The 14,446-nt window shown below is 40.8% G+C and overlaps 1 protein-coding gene, 1 long non-coding RNA gene, 5 other non-coding genes and 2 pseudogenes across 11 annotated transcripts in view; all 9 read left to right on the top strand.

Moving 5' to 3' along the window:
- The first annotated feature begins 2,193 nt into the window (after nucleotides 1-2,193).
- Nucleotides 2,194-5,756, top strand: LOC134438983 (uncharacterized). The gene is made up of 11 exons (XR_010032694.1): nucleotides 2,194-2,230; nucleotides 2,425-2,471; nucleotides 2,657-2,726; nucleotides 2,924-2,961; nucleotides 3,139-3,190; nucleotides 3,410-3,450; nucleotides 3,671-3,707; nucleotides 3,964-4,014; nucleotides 4,431-4,488; nucleotides 4,845-4,894; nucleotides 5,072-5,756. It is a non-coding gene; the product is annotated as an uncharacterized LOC134438983 (long non-coding RNA).
- Nucleotides 3,002-3,065, top strand: LOC134439417 (small nucleolar RNA SNORD29). Its single transcript, XR_010032760.1, has one exon. It is a non-coding gene; the product is annotated as a small nucleolar RNA SNORD29 (small nucleolar RNA).
- On the top strand, nucleotides 3,531-3,600 carry LOC134439395 (small nucleolar RNA SNORD30). Its single transcript, XR_010032742.1, has one exon. It is a non-coding gene; the product is annotated as a small nucleolar RNA SNORD30 (small nucleolar RNA).
- On the top strand, nucleotides 3,755-3,883 carry LOC134439411 (small nucleolar RNA SNORD22). Its single transcript, XR_010032755.1, has one exon. It is a non-coding gene; the product is annotated as a small nucleolar RNA SNORD22 (small nucleolar RNA).
- On the top strand, nucleotides 4,230-4,360 carry LOC134439414 (small nucleolar RNA SNORD22). The gene has a single exon (XR_010032758.1). It is a non-coding gene; the product is annotated as a small nucleolar RNA SNORD22 (small nucleolar RNA).
- LOC134439410 (small nucleolar RNA SNORD31) lies at nucleotides 4,939-5,006 on the top strand. The gene has a single exon (XR_010032754.1). It is a non-coding gene; the product is annotated as a small nucleolar RNA SNORD31 (small nucleolar RNA).
- On the top strand, nucleotides 5,134-5,208 carry LOC134439409 (small nucleolar RNA SNORD31; annotated as a pseudogene).
- Nucleotides 5,372-5,434, top strand: LOC134439406 (small nucleolar RNA SNORD31; annotated as a pseudogene).
- Nucleotides 5,757-14,158: 8,402 nt separating the features above from the next.
- The window catches only part of chd9 (chromodomain helicase DNA binding protein 9), a 147,844-nt gene continuing 147,556 nt past the window's right edge, over nucleotides 14,159-14,446 (top strand). For all 5 annotated transcript variants that reach the window (XM_063188402.1, XM_063188405.1, XM_063188404.1 and 2 more), the window contains exon 1: nucleotides 14,159-14,433. The gene's annotated coding sequence lies outside the window, so the exon portion shown is untranslated. The remainder of the gene's footprint in view (nucleotides 14,434-14,446) is intronic.

The raw sequence follows: 14,446 nt of genomic DNA, 5'->3' as shown, positions 1-14,446 counted from the left end.
TAAAGGAACTAGGCTTGCGAGGTGCACTGTGTTGTGTGAATCTATACTGCCCGTCCACAGAATTCGTCTGTCAGGAATACTTACAATTCTTAGTATTTACTGACTGGAAAAATTTCACTTTATACATGAGAAGGTGGAGCTTGGGCATGTCTACCATTTTGACTTTCCAGAAATTGACATTTTTAGTTGCAAAACTTTCTGTACTTTGATCATATTGGTTGGTATGGTCAATATTGGTGTATTACTCAGTAAATATTCTTGAAAAGATGGAATCTGGCAATAGGCAGCACAGCTTCGATGAGCAGCATAGTTCCGATAATGCATACTCTGGCCAGCATCCTGCACTGTGCACCTTTACAATGGGAAAAAAACAGACTGAAATGAACATGGTTGCATAAATATGCTCACTAATACTTTTACCTTTTTGGCTTTTTATTAAACCAAGTCTTTCGGTAGGAATCAATCAGCCTGTCATATCTGTGAAAATATTAGCCCAATTCTATTTGCGAGTGTGCTCCAAATCTGACATTACGAGGGCATGTCCTGTGCACAGTCCTCTTCAGATTCCCCCACAGATGTCCAATGGATTCGGTTTTGATGCCAAATTATACTAGGCTACTAAAAAAAAACTTTCCAGTTGAAACCCTTTCGTAATCACATAGGAGAATATTATTTCCCCATTGTCTGACCTTGAGTTATCGGGGTATTAAGTAATTCCCTTCACTTTTTGAGCAGTATTCATTTCAGAATTGATATGTATCTACATAGCCTATAGATAACAAACAGAAGGTGTATGTTTCTATTTCTTGCAGGTATCTAATGGTTTACTGCTCATGCCATGGGACAAAATTGTCAAGCCATGGTCGACATAAAAGATAGCTTCAAAACTGTGCCACATTTTAAATGACCTTAATTGTCAACCACCAAGAGAGAGGTAGCCACAATGCAAATATCTTCTGCTCTCATACTTTGTCATGAAAGCAAGGGTATGACCACTATGGCTATTTAAAATCTCAACACCTGAAAAAAGTTGGCGCACACTTTTAACATTTGTAGATTAGTGTGTGTGTGTGTGTGTGTGTGTGTGTGTGTGTGTGTGTGTGTGAAATGTCAGCTTCATATTTTATTTTATCGTTTTTGGTTTTAATAGTAAATATTTGATACAGTATGTTCATCCTTTTGATAGTGATCATTTCTTCATACAAAATCAAAGGGAAATGGCTACTATCTTCCAGGCACACAACAACCCATATAATAGCATAGTAATTGTACATTTGACATGGTCATATTTGCAGGGTTCCCACTGGTCATGGAATTCCCGGAATATTATGGAAATTCAATAGAGGTTTTTCCAGTAAAGGAAAGTAATGGAATTTGAATATTTTCCATGTGCCGTCAGGATATATCATGGAATTCTAACAGTATAGTGCTTTTGTTTTGTCTAAAATACTTCCTGCACCATTATAGAATCCGAAGACGTCAAGAAACTCTTAGATTCAGACAAACATGCCTGACAAATGCAGAAGTGAGTTGACTGTATGCCAATTTGACAGACTGGCTGTTACAAATTGATGATTTCAAGAGCTAATTGTCCTTTTCTTATCAATATTTTGGGCATTTAGTTTGAGGGATCATCGAAATTCTATTTTATAGTCAGGAAAAGTCATGGAGTGTTATGTCTGTCATGGAGTTGGAACGTGGATGCAGAAATACAGGGTACTTTCCAATATGAACACTGCCGTCCTCCACTTGTGCTTGTGGCCTCACCCCTCCCTCTGGCCCTGCCTCCGTGGAGAAAATAATAAAGTTTCTCAGCCTGGCCACAACTTTTGAGGGTCTGTTTTTCATTCACCACCCCAATTGCAAATGAGCAAATGGCATTAGAATTGTGCTTTTGCAAGATATTGAAATCATTTTCTGTCGTCAGTGACATCATCATGAGGTCACAAGCAGGCAAGTGAGCAAGGGAGGACGGAAGTCCACATATTGGAGTCCAACCACAGTGTCACGGCCCCAGTCATTGCAGGGTTCCACCAGGACACTAGGTGTCTCTCTGTCTGTGTCTCTCTCCTGCTCTGTTTGCCTTTCAGGTGCTGCTTTCTGCTAATTGGGTAAACTGATCTGCTGCTGGTGGAGACCTGCCTTTAAAAGCACACCAGTGCATTCCCTGTTTTTCTATGTATCTCCCTGCCTGTGAGAGCTCACCAAGAGGTCCACGCTGTAGTTGGCTGTAGGTTTGGCTGAAGTGCATCTGCTGTCCCTGCCTACACTTTGCAAAACGACTAGAAATTTTGTGCTGATTAATATAAATAGACAAACATATATCTGACTTCTGATGCTTTATCACTTATTCTGATTTAACACCACTTCAGTAATTATTAAATGCCTGGTAGCAGTGGCTCATTACTGTTTAACTTTGCCCAGGTGTCTCAATGTCCAACAGCTCGTCTCCCTCCCTTGACTTGTGGCCTGTAAGTGCATTTCTTTTTCCTGCCCCACCTTTCCCTGTATGGGTGTAAAGTGATGAGTATTTGACAAGCATATGTCTGACTGCAAGTGATGCTAGCCTTTTTCTCTGATTCTCACTTAAGTGATTTAAAGTGTACCATTTCAGGGTTGTACAGTTGGGTCACAGTATTTGCTTTTCATTTTTCAGGTCATGGGCTCAATGAAGGCATTTACCCCAGTGCAGGGTGGCGCTGGATCCCTCAAGTGCTTGCATGGCGGTAAGCCTTGTTTATTAGACTTAAGCAATCTTTCATTATCTTGAAAGGATGAATTGGGTCTCAACCCATTATACTTCTGGACGGCATTATTGTCAGATGGCAAACAAGTCACCAAAGCACTGATCAGGAAAATTCCTGTTTATGCTTGGCGGGGAGAATGCTATACTGTGGTGTTGACTTCATGTCTTATGTTGTAGGTTGAAGGGCTACCCTGAAGCATTTGGACAAAGCTGAGGTGAGCCTTGACTTTTAAAAAAATCTAGACTTCTGTGGAGTTTCAATGATGAATATCTTAGCTCACTTTGAACCGATGTGAAAAGTAACGAACAACTGAGAAACTTTTTAAAACTTGTGTATTTTTCAAAGCTGTTCTTGTCCAGGTGATCATTACCTCTTGTCTGTCTTCCTGCAGCTTGTCTCTAATCTTCTGGACTAATCACCATGTAGCTAGTGGGACCACTGAGGTACGAATCTTCACTTGTTTAGGAGATGTGGTCTTGCCACTCTTCAGTTAACCCAATTTTTCTGTGAGAATTAAACTTTGCAAGTGAAATGATGGCTATAATATAGTCTCGTTCGGCTGAATTACTGTGGAAAAATTGACAACTGATCCTTGCATGCTTGACAGACCCATGATTTCAATTGTATTGACCTGTTTAAGTAAGTAGTTTTTGTCTTTGCAGGAATCCACATCTCTTGAATGGGGAGGCTTATCCAAGAACGGGTACATTTCAAGCCTGCTGAAAGGCATATTGAGTATTTGGATGTTTTTTAGGGTCAATTTCTTAGTACTCATATAGTGCAAGTAATGATGATTTACTTTGGAATCTCGTTCGTCTGAAATCCTGCTGAGGGCTTTTTGAAACTGATGCTTGCATAATTCTCACAGCCTGGCAGTGTGTCTTTACTAAGCCAATGACCAGATCTAATTTTTTTTATTTCAGAATGGCTTCTTGGGTCAGTCGGCAGTTTTGCACGTTGGTGAGTATCGGTGTCTTGAAAGACTTGGCTTAAACTGTGGCTTGTGGTTATTATGATGCAGCTCGCACGCGTCTTACACCCAGTGTCCTCTCCAGAACCTGAAAAGGTGAACCCACTGGAGTTGCCTGGGTATGCAAGGGGATAACTTGTTGGTGTTACCAACTGTCTGATGTGATCAGATTATTAGACTTCTTAGTTTTTTACATCTCTCCATCCCTCTAATGGTGCCTTTCCCCTCCCTTTTTTATGACTTAAGATCCCTTCTGGAGGCGCACACATGATCCCTGACTGGGAACCAGTGGCTTTGGTAAGGAATACTTCATTTTGCTGCTCAGATTTGGGGCTGCAAACCTTTTGAGGGATTAAAGCAAAATGTTTACTTAGTTGATGGCTCTTCTCCCCTGAGCTACACACTGCAACTATTCCATTTTAAGTGCAATGTTGATGCTTACTGAATTTTGCCCAAAAAATCATAAAAATGGCACCTCAACTCAACATGAGGTGTGACCATTGATATATTTACGGTCATGATGATGCAGCTCGCATGCGTCTTACACCCAGTGTCCTCTCCAGAACCTGAAAAGGTGAACCCACTGGACTTGCCTGGGTATGCAAGGGGATAACTTGTTGGGGTTACCAACTGTCTGATCTGGCCAATGGATTACTGGATTTTCTTTGGTCAGAATGTGTGCTTGTACCCATGGAATTTACTCTGTATTGCAGGTGTGCCCTTAGTGGTGTTCAACTGAAGTGTCAGGCCATGGACCCTGTGCATATTCTGGTGAGTAACCAAAATTTCAGAGTGAGAAATGCCATGTGTGGTGTGTGGGTGAACTCGTTGAAATGCGTGCGTCACACACTCGGTGTGAGACTTGAGAGCACTGATGTAATGCTTATATTGTGTGATTTTTAATTTGTCAGTTATTGGCAAGAAAGTGTTTGGCTCCAAGGGCGAATAACTCTCTATGATGAAAATTACACAGACCTGTACTGAATGGTTGTGATTGCATCTTTTCATTTCTGATGAGAGATTTTTCAGGAGGCTCCCTATCAGAATTGTCACCTGCCGTACTTGTGAACATGTTTACTCTGTCCGTGTTCATGTACTTGCTGCATCTACATTTTCTTGTTTCTCAGGTGTGACCGTTCAACTGGAGTTTCAGGCCATGGATCCTGTGCATATTCTGGTGAGTTCTCCTTTCTGAGAAACTACTACCTTTTTTTTTTTTTGCTTAATGCAAATGAGGATTTTACCGCCCCAGTCTGAGTTTAAGTGACTGATTGGTTTCCCTGATTACTTATGGAACGGCTTTCATTTGCACCCTCCAATGATGGTGAAACTAATGTCTTCCTTGTGTTTACAGAATTCATGGATGCTGCGGTTGTAACCTTAACTGAACACAGCTGAGAAGGTATGTGGTAATCTTTTGCTTATGTGATGAGTTTGTTACTGTCCCAGTCTGATTTTTAGTGACTGACCTGGTACAGTCTCTGATACAAAATGCATTATGGAATGATTCATTTTCATTTCCCTCAAGTGCTTCACTAATTTCTTCCCCATTTTTTGAGCTACATGTTTTGACTCCAGCTTCACTACAGCTCTGGCCCTATGCATCTAGAAAAGGTTTGAATAAATATACTTCAAGGAATCCATACTTTCTCTATGGATATGTGATGAGCATGTTAACGCCCCAGTCTGGTGACTGACTGGTATCTTCTGATTTCTGATTAGGGACAGCACCTACCCACCAGCCATTCGCTACTTGAACTTGAATATGCACTAGCACTTAACAGCCACCCCACTGCCTGGCCTTCGACCTCTTGCCTACCTTGCACTATGTACTGTGTTGTGTCTTATTGCACTTTTCAATGTTGTATATGTAATCCCCTGTTTATTTATGGCCCCTCTTGTTTTCTTGTCTTTTGTCTTAGCTATGTGTATTTAAAATGTGAGCAAACCAAAAGACATTCCTAGCAACTATGTTATACTGTTGATTTGGCTATAATGAACTTGAACTTGAACCAATAAAGCGTACTGAATCAAATGTTTTTCACGTGTACAAGTATTTATTGGCTATGGGTCATTAGTTGATGTACTCTCCATTGGCAGTTTGGTGCAAATGTGTCTGAAGACAAGAGCCATTTTTATTCTTACCCAGTAGATGGTATAGATGAACTGATGTGTGGCTGAAAAGCATACTGGCATGTCAAGACTTCTTTTGGTGAAATCGCTTAGTGGGCCTAAGCACAGTGGTTTGTTAGGCCCTGTTCACATTCAGGCTATATAGATTTTAAATTGCATCCGTTTTGGGTCTTCAACAGAGTTGGCAACATGTGCGTCACTTGGGCTTCCATAACTCCTATGCAATACCACAATCTGGCACAGTCCCAAATTTTAAGCATTAGTCCCGGTTTTGTAACAGAGTGGTCATTGACTTCTTTGCAGCTTTCTAAATATGCTGAAATGGTTGCTGCATTGCCCACATTTTAGATGTAGAGGTTTGGACTTCTTGATGGAATGATGGAAGTTTGCACACTTGGGATATTCTAACCTTTTTGAAAGATCTGCCCACCGTCACCATCATGACTGGGAAATTAGACTATAACATGCTAGAGGTTGCAATTGGGGCCTATTAAAAGTCTACACACCCCTGTTCAAATGTCCAGGTTTTCATGAGGTTACGTCACATTTAAGGGTGAAACAGGAAAGGGCGTTTTAATGAACATGGTTGCTCATTAAATATGCCCATCAGTCTGATGCATCTTAATGAAAATATCACCCCAATTCTCTTTACAAATGTGCTCCAAATCTGATTATTACGAGGGCGTCTCTTGTGCACAGTCCTTCAGATCACCCCTCTAATGTTTGGATTCAGGTGTGAACTCTGGGCCCTTCCAACACCTCAATCTTATTCCAGTGAAGCCAGTCTTTTGTTGATTTAGGGCAATTGTCATTCTCTCAAGTTCCTCTTCATTGTAACAGGAGGCCAAAGATTGTGCGAAGCCAACACTGGCTCATACTTGGAACTATTCACCATTCCCTCCTCCCTGGCTAAGGCCCTGTTTCAGCTGAAGAAAAATGACCCGAAAGCATGATGCCACCACCATGTATCAGTATGGGGTTATTTGGGTGGAGTGTTTTAGTGCCAAGCATTGGCCCACCTTTTAAGAATGATGTCCAAAAAGTTCAACCTCGGTTTATCAAAAGCCCGCGGGGCTTATGAAAGTCAAAGCCCACCTGGGAAACTCCAACTCCCATTGTCATTGTGACACAGCACACAAGCGTTCACTGCACACAACAAAATTGCATTTATGCTTCACCCGTGCAAGGGGCAGCCCCCAATGGTGCGCCAAGGGAGCAGTGTGGCGGGACGGTACCATGCTCAGGGTACCTCAGTCATGGAGGAGGATGGGGGAGAGCACTGGTTAATTAGTCCCCCCACCAACCTGGCAGGTCGGGAGTCGAACTGGCAACCTTTCGGATACAAGTCTGATGCCCTAACCGCTTACCCATGACTTATGCATGATACCCCTAGCTTGGAGCATGAAAGTAATGATAAAGTACCAAATTATACTACTAAAAAAGTTGAAAACTTTCCAGTTGAAAACATTTCGTAGTCACATAGGAGAATATGATTTCCCCATTGTCTGACCTGGAGTTATCGGGCTATTGAGTTATTCACTTCATTTTTTGAGCACCATCTATTTCAGAACTGCTATACTGTATGTATCTACATATACATAACATAATCAATAGGTCTATGTTTTTATTTCTTGCAGGTAGCTAATGTTACGGCCCATGCCGTGGGACAAACTTGTCAAGTCATAGTCAGACATGAAGGATGGCTCCAAAAAACTGCCACTTTTTAAATGATCTTATTTGTTGTCAACCACCAAGCGATAGAGGAAACCCCAATGTAAAACAATGCAAATATCTTTCCTCTGTTTTCATATTTTATTGCCATGAGCAAGGGTATGACCACCATGGCCATTTGAATACCTCGCTCAACGCCTGAAAAAAGTTGCCAAACGCTTTTTCACTTTTGTGTGTGTGTGTGTGTGTGTGTGTGTGTGTGTGTGTGTGTGTGTGTGTGTGTGTGTGTGTGTGTGTGTGTGTGTGTAAAATGTCAAGGAAGATCTCTGCAAAAGAGATCAAATCTGAGTGCAGAGCAGAGTCCTGACGGATTATCTGTGCAAAACTTCCTACAATCTGGGTTTTCAGTTTCTAGTTGCTTTATTGATGAATATTCACATGGTGGTCAAAACTGTAGAATAGTATTTCTCAACAGGCATTGGGGAGGCATTGGGGAGCCCTAGGGGAGCGTTGAGACAGTTGAGAGATGACTGTGCTTAGTTATCATTGGGGGCATTAGTCCATTTAATATTTTCATACTAAGGGGAGTGTTGGCAGGCTTATTATGATGTCAAGGGGGGGGGGGGAGGCTTAGCATGAGGTCCAGGTGGCGTTTGTTCCAAAAAGGTTGAGAACCACTGCTGTAAAATGTTGTAATGACTAAAGTGTGTGCACAGGCAGATAGAGGGCAATAATTACCGTTTTCATTATTATTGGGGTGTTTTTGCCCCCACCATAACCCTTTGAGGAGTAAGGACTTTTCCCCCAGTTCTTCTAGAATTTTACTCGAACAGTGTATTTGTGATGGTACTCCTCAAAGGGTTAATCTTTGAGGGGTCAAAAAGGTCTATGCCCCCCAATTCGGCACCTATGGTGGATGTAGTGCGACGACCCCAAGAGATTCAAACCAATCAACTCTCCACAGAACCCCCTCTGATTTTGATTGAGTTTTGCGCTGTATCCTCATTCCCTGTGTTCAGTTACTTCCTCCTTAAAGGACCAGTTCGGTCAATTTCAACATGCAGTTGTAATGCTCACACTACCCTGGACTTGTCAGTACCTGAGATTTTTTTTCTTTTCTTATTCAGCCGTTTCCGAGATCCTGGTCATTGTAATGGGGGCAGCGCTTTGTTTACAGTTCAAAAAAACATTTTTATTTATTCCCAAAAATATCCAAAAGGTTATAAAACATCAGCAGACAAATAGCAAACAGCGGTACCTTTAGGGAAAGTATTTGGAGTAGGCCTATGTTACATTTTTTTAAAATGTAAACAAACGCTGCCCCCATTAGAATAGCTCATATCTCGGAAAGGGCTGAACTGAAAAATGTGGCATCACTGGGTACTGACAAGTCAAGGGTAGCGTGAGCAATACAACAGCATATTAAAATTGACTGAACTGGTCCTTATATTTGACAAGGTTTCTGTCCTCAGTCCACCCTGCCAGCAATCTAACCTCCCCTCCTGTCCCATCAGTACTACAGTAGGTAATCTGGCAGATCTAAGACGGTGGTGTAGTGTTGCTAGATAACATCATGATGGCTTTGGACCTCTCCTGGGCACACAGTAATGAAAAGCACTGCAGTTAAGGTCAAAATTAATAAATAAAAAAAACATTGAGAAACACTGATGCACATGCACTGTACCTGCAGTGTCGTTAGACCCAGATAGATCAATAGGCCTACATAGATCTTCTGTACTTTTCTTTTTGTATACATATTATTAAGCTTAAATTACAGATGTCCTGTACTGCAGAAAATACCTGAACCTGCTGTAGACCCAACTAAACATTTAGGCTCATAAGTTGGATGGGTTAAAAGTAACATTGAAAACACTATTTAGGTCAGTGAAAGCAAAGAATGCAAAGAATGTTTTTTTTTGCTGAGATTTAGTCTACAAAAAGCAGCCTGATAGATTTTTTCTAGATGAGCAAAGTGGAATGTGTAGAATTGTACATAGAGTGGAGTAGAGATACAATATTGATCCCAAAGGAAATTAATCTTGTGTTTGATGACATCCTCCGTGGATCTGTTACGGTAGCACACTGTTATCTACAATCGTGAAAGTGAACTGAAATCCAATTTATCGTAGCCTGCTTTTTTAGATGGGTTGTTGTTGTTGTTGTTGTTGTTGTTGTTGTTGTTGTTGTTGTTGTTGTTGTTGTTGTTGTTGTTGTTGTTGTTGTTGTTGTTGTTTGTAAAGATGGTGACTGTGCGACTGTGTTCATGTGTGATGATGGCTTCTTCTTCCAAAACAGACTGGAGGAAAATCTGGAAGAATGCAGAGTGTCCTCAAACCCAGTTGTCCAGTTACATCTACATACATGCATTCAGTTATTATTGCAAGCAGCTCTGTGTAGTAAAGGGGAGCAGAATTGCCACACTGGGACCTGAATCTGGGCCTTCTGGGGTACCAAATGCAGGTTCTAATGCCCTGTTACAGACCAGTCTAATACAGTGGGAAATGGAACTTCTCCCGCCTGAATTATTCCAGCTCCCACCTCAAAAAATTCCAGGCAGTTGAAGTGAGAGTTCTACAACCATAACAACAGCCTCGATTTAACTTGACTCGACTTCGGCTAGGCATTTGGCAAGTTTTGGCCTTGTCTAGGCTTCGTCTGAAACAGCTGCACACAAGGAGAAATAATGTTTCGCTTATTTATTAACATTTTAAATAGCAGATTCATGGGCGCCACCATTATTCTCCGACTTCATTATTTTGGGGTGAGAGTAGAGCGATTTCCCCCCAGTTTGCTAGTAGGAGGTCCCACTTCGACTGGCATTCCAGTGCACTTTTTGTAGTGGGAAGTAGAAGTCCATCTCCCACTACTTTATATTGGGTCTGGAACGCGACACAACCGCTACACCAAAGAGCCAGATTCATTATGACAGAAAGTTATAGGCGCCTATGCACCCACAATCCTACTTATTGATCTATCATTCCAGATTATTTATATAGCACATTATCACACAAAACTGTCATCCAATGTACAAGAGAGAAGAAAACTACTGTATATTGTATTATACATAGGCCTAGTAAATTAATGTCACCAATGGTAGATGAAAATAAAGTTGTTTTTAACTTCTTTTTAAAACAAGACTTTTGGGGCAGTTCTATTTTGGACAGGAAGCTGGTTCCAGTATTTGGCAGCATAATGACTAAATGCCATTCCACCCTGTCAATATTTGACCCTATAGACACAACCAATAGAAGAGACTGGAGATAAGACATCAGTTAGGATATTGCTCTAGCATACTGTATCTACAATACAGTATTTAGGCCATTTAGTGACTTATAAACAATCACAAGCGTTTTAAACTCAATTCTAAATCTCACTGGTGGACAGTGTAGTGACCTGAGGGGATGGTCACTCATTACCTTCGCCTTAGGGAAGCAGACCTGTACACTTCACACACTTTTGGAGTTCCTCATGTTGGTCTCGCATATAGTGTGGTATGAATTGTCTGAATAACAGCTCCCTTAGGATTTTTGTGCTAAAATTGTTTTTTTTTGCTTCATTTGCTTTGTTTGGGGTCTTACTACTGAAAAATGATGTGTGTTGAATTTTCTGACCCCGTTATACCCCTCCTCTAGGGGGCGCTTTCTCGTCCTGGCCAGTATAGCTACCGAACCCATATCTCTACTAATACTTCTCCCATTTAATTCAGCATGTTCCACAGTCCATGCTCATCCACCACTGGGGTCCCTCACACCAGGGTCACCTGGGGTCGCGGGGTCACCTCACCTGGGGTCCCTCATACAGTTGTGTGCTCCTCCGATGGCCTCACAGCAAGGCACTCATTCTGACACCCAAACTGCAAAAAACAATCTTAGTGAGCTTGTAGGTCAGTCTTAACTTAAGTTAAAATCACCTAATAATTAGTAACTTACTTTTTAACTAAAACTTAGAACTAGAACTTAGACTATTTAGACTTGTTTTAACACATTTGTTGTTGGGGTAAGTCACTATTTCTTGATCAGAATTTGTTTTACTCGTTTCAATCAGCTATTAAAAGTTTAAACAAATCTCACCAAGAAAATATGACTTGTCCCATGGACAGATATCTGAAAGTGTAAATAGTCCATGTTCTTTCTCTGAGTTCTAGCTCAACATAACTAATTATTGGGTGATTTTTACCTAAATTAAGACTGACTAGATGTTTTTTTTCCCTGAAACTAGAAAAATAAGCTTGCTAAGATGTAATTCCTTTTTGCCGTGCATATGTAGAGAAGGGGAGTAGCGTTGCCCCACTAGGACTCGAAGCCCCAATTGATGTTTTTTCCATATTGTTTAACATTTTTGGGCTCATTATAAAAAACTTGCGACAACTGTTGTTCATTAACATTAAGCACATTTAAAGCAAGCATTCTACTTTGGTTCCAATTGTTCTCGTTTTTTTTGCTTGCCATGAAGCAATAATACACTAAGAAATAATAATAAACAAGGTGTCACATCATCACTATTCAGCTCTGAGAATGGACATAGTTGACCCTTTTGTTTTTATTCCTTGTGTATCTTTCTGGACTTCACTGAAATCTTATTTTGAATTGCACTACAGTATTGAATATAGTAGCCTACTCCCTACTACCTATTTACCGAAGACTGAAAAAATATCATTGATAATTAATATCATCATTGATATTTTGTTTCTTTTCTATGACTCTATTTAGTCAATCAAAGAGCTTCATAAATCTTTCATAAAAAACATCCTTATTTCATGATTAGCTGGATTATTTGGCAGCTGTGTTTAATTTTGGTAATATCCTGAATTATGCAAACAACACAATATACTATAAATAACCCAAGATACAGATGAATCTCTTTCTTTTGCACAATAAAAGATTCATGGCCATTTAGGCCTACATGAATTCAGCATGAGTTGTGTTATAATTATTTTAAAGCTGTGTAAATATTAGGTGTTGCATTGACTTATTTACGTAACAGTTTTGACTGCTGATGACTTCATCTAGGCTAACTAAATGTGTAATTTCCATGTTTTATCTATCTATTTAGTGTTTGAGAACCGTTGTCTCGAACTAGGGATACCTAATGCAATTAGGCCTACTGTCCATCAAGGCCTGACATTGGCACCTACTGCCAACTGGTCACATGTGTGGAAAAGTTGGCTGTAGCTAATCATTTCAGTGCAACTTGCTTTGAAGGATATTTTTGGGTATACTATTATTCAAGAAAAAGCTCAGTGTCTCAATTAAAGTTTCCATTTGTCTGATTTACTGTCTTGTACACTATATTACCAAAAGTATTCACTGCCTTAACTCACATATGAACTGAACTGACATCCCATTCCTAACCCATAGGGCTCAATATGATATCGGAGACTGAGTTAAAGTCCGCACATCCAAACGTCTGACCTGGGAGCAGGACAAGCAAATGATCAGATAAAAAAGAGAAAAAAGTCCGTGTCAACCAGGGTTTTTATGCTCCCATTTGTTCTTTTATTTTTCCGTGATGTTTTGGGTATTCACCAAAACCCTGGTTGAAGCTGACTTTTTTCTCTTTTTTATCAATATGATATCGGTCCACCTTTTCCAGCTATTACAGCCTTCACTCATCTGGGAAGACGGCCCACAATGTTGAGGAGTGTGTTAACAGGAATTGTTGACCATTCTTCCAAAAACACATGGTGTGGTCACACATTGGTGTTGGTCAAGAAGGCCTGGCTCTTATCACTGGTCTACTGTAATTCATCTCAAAGGTGTTCTATTGGGTTCCGAACCGTTCAGGTGAGGACTCTGTGCAGAGTCAGACCAGTCAAGTTCACCCATACCATACTGTCATCCATGTTTTATGGACTTTGCTTTGTGCACTGGTGCACAGCCATGTTGGAAGAGTTAGCTAGTAGAAAAGCTGAATAGCTAGTGATTCAGGAAAACCACCAGCGACCAGTGAGCCAAAATGTGGCTATCGCCCTGTTTTGCCCAAAAGGGAGATAATACGCCCTCAAACAGAACGTGGTGCTCTGTTTTTCTTTTACATAACTTTTTAATAATTTTACTAGGCCTATTCATGCTGATTTAACTTCCAAAAAGTAGGCCTAAGTGCTGTACCTCAGCAGGGCAATGTAATGCAATAGGCCTATATCAATTCGCAATACAATGAGGGTAAACTCAGAGGGTCAGCATGAAAATAATTGGGACACCTTTGACAGAATATGTCCGATCCATGCAAGAAACCAAGCTGCACTTTCCCCAGTCAGCCACTATGTGTTCTTTGTTTCTTTTTTCTTTCTTTTCGTTTCTTTTCAAGTTCAGGCCACATAACACCCTGTATACTACTATTACTACTAGTAAACTAGTGTTCAACAATTGCAATAATTGGAAAGCAATACTAAGATTAGCCACCGGATGTCAGCAGACACCACTGACCAAGAGCAGCAACTTTCCACCTATCTCACCCGTCAGACTTCAGCCACGGAGGCCTTCAACGCTGCTATCCGGGAGACTACCGTTTATGCGTAATCAAAGTAAAACCCTCGCCGATTGGCTTTGGCCTCGGCGCGGCCATCTTGTGTGTCCTGATATTGTACCCTTATAATAACCTGTATCTGACACTTGCTCGGTTGGGTCCTAGCATATAATGGCAACGAGCGTGATTTAACAGTTTCCTGAAAATAGTTTGTACTGGCAAACAAAAAAATGAGCCAATATTCTTCGCAATGAATCCGATCGAATGGAGTCTGAGCCGTCCAATCAGAGAGCAAATAACTGATATGCAAATTGTATTTTATCATCATCACGTCAGCAGCGGTGGAACCGCTGAGGTCGCCAGCAGCGGTACAACTACGTGAAACTTCGTTGTTATAATTTTCTCTAAAAAATATCGATTTGTGGTGGAGGGTTTCGCTTCACTCCGGTAAGTAGATCTT

Source organism: Engraulis encrasicolus, chromosome 22 (genome assembly GCF_034702125.1).
Source record: "Engraulis encrasicolus isolate BLACKSEA-1 chromosome 22, IST_EnEncr_1.0, whole genome shotgun sequence".
NCBI classification, from domain to species: Eukaryota; Metazoa; Chordata; class Actinopteri; order Clupeiformes; family Engraulidae; genus Engraulis; species Engraulis encrasicolus.
Note: the sequence above shows the minus strand (reverse complement) of the source record. Positions and strands in the feature narration are given on the sequence as shown.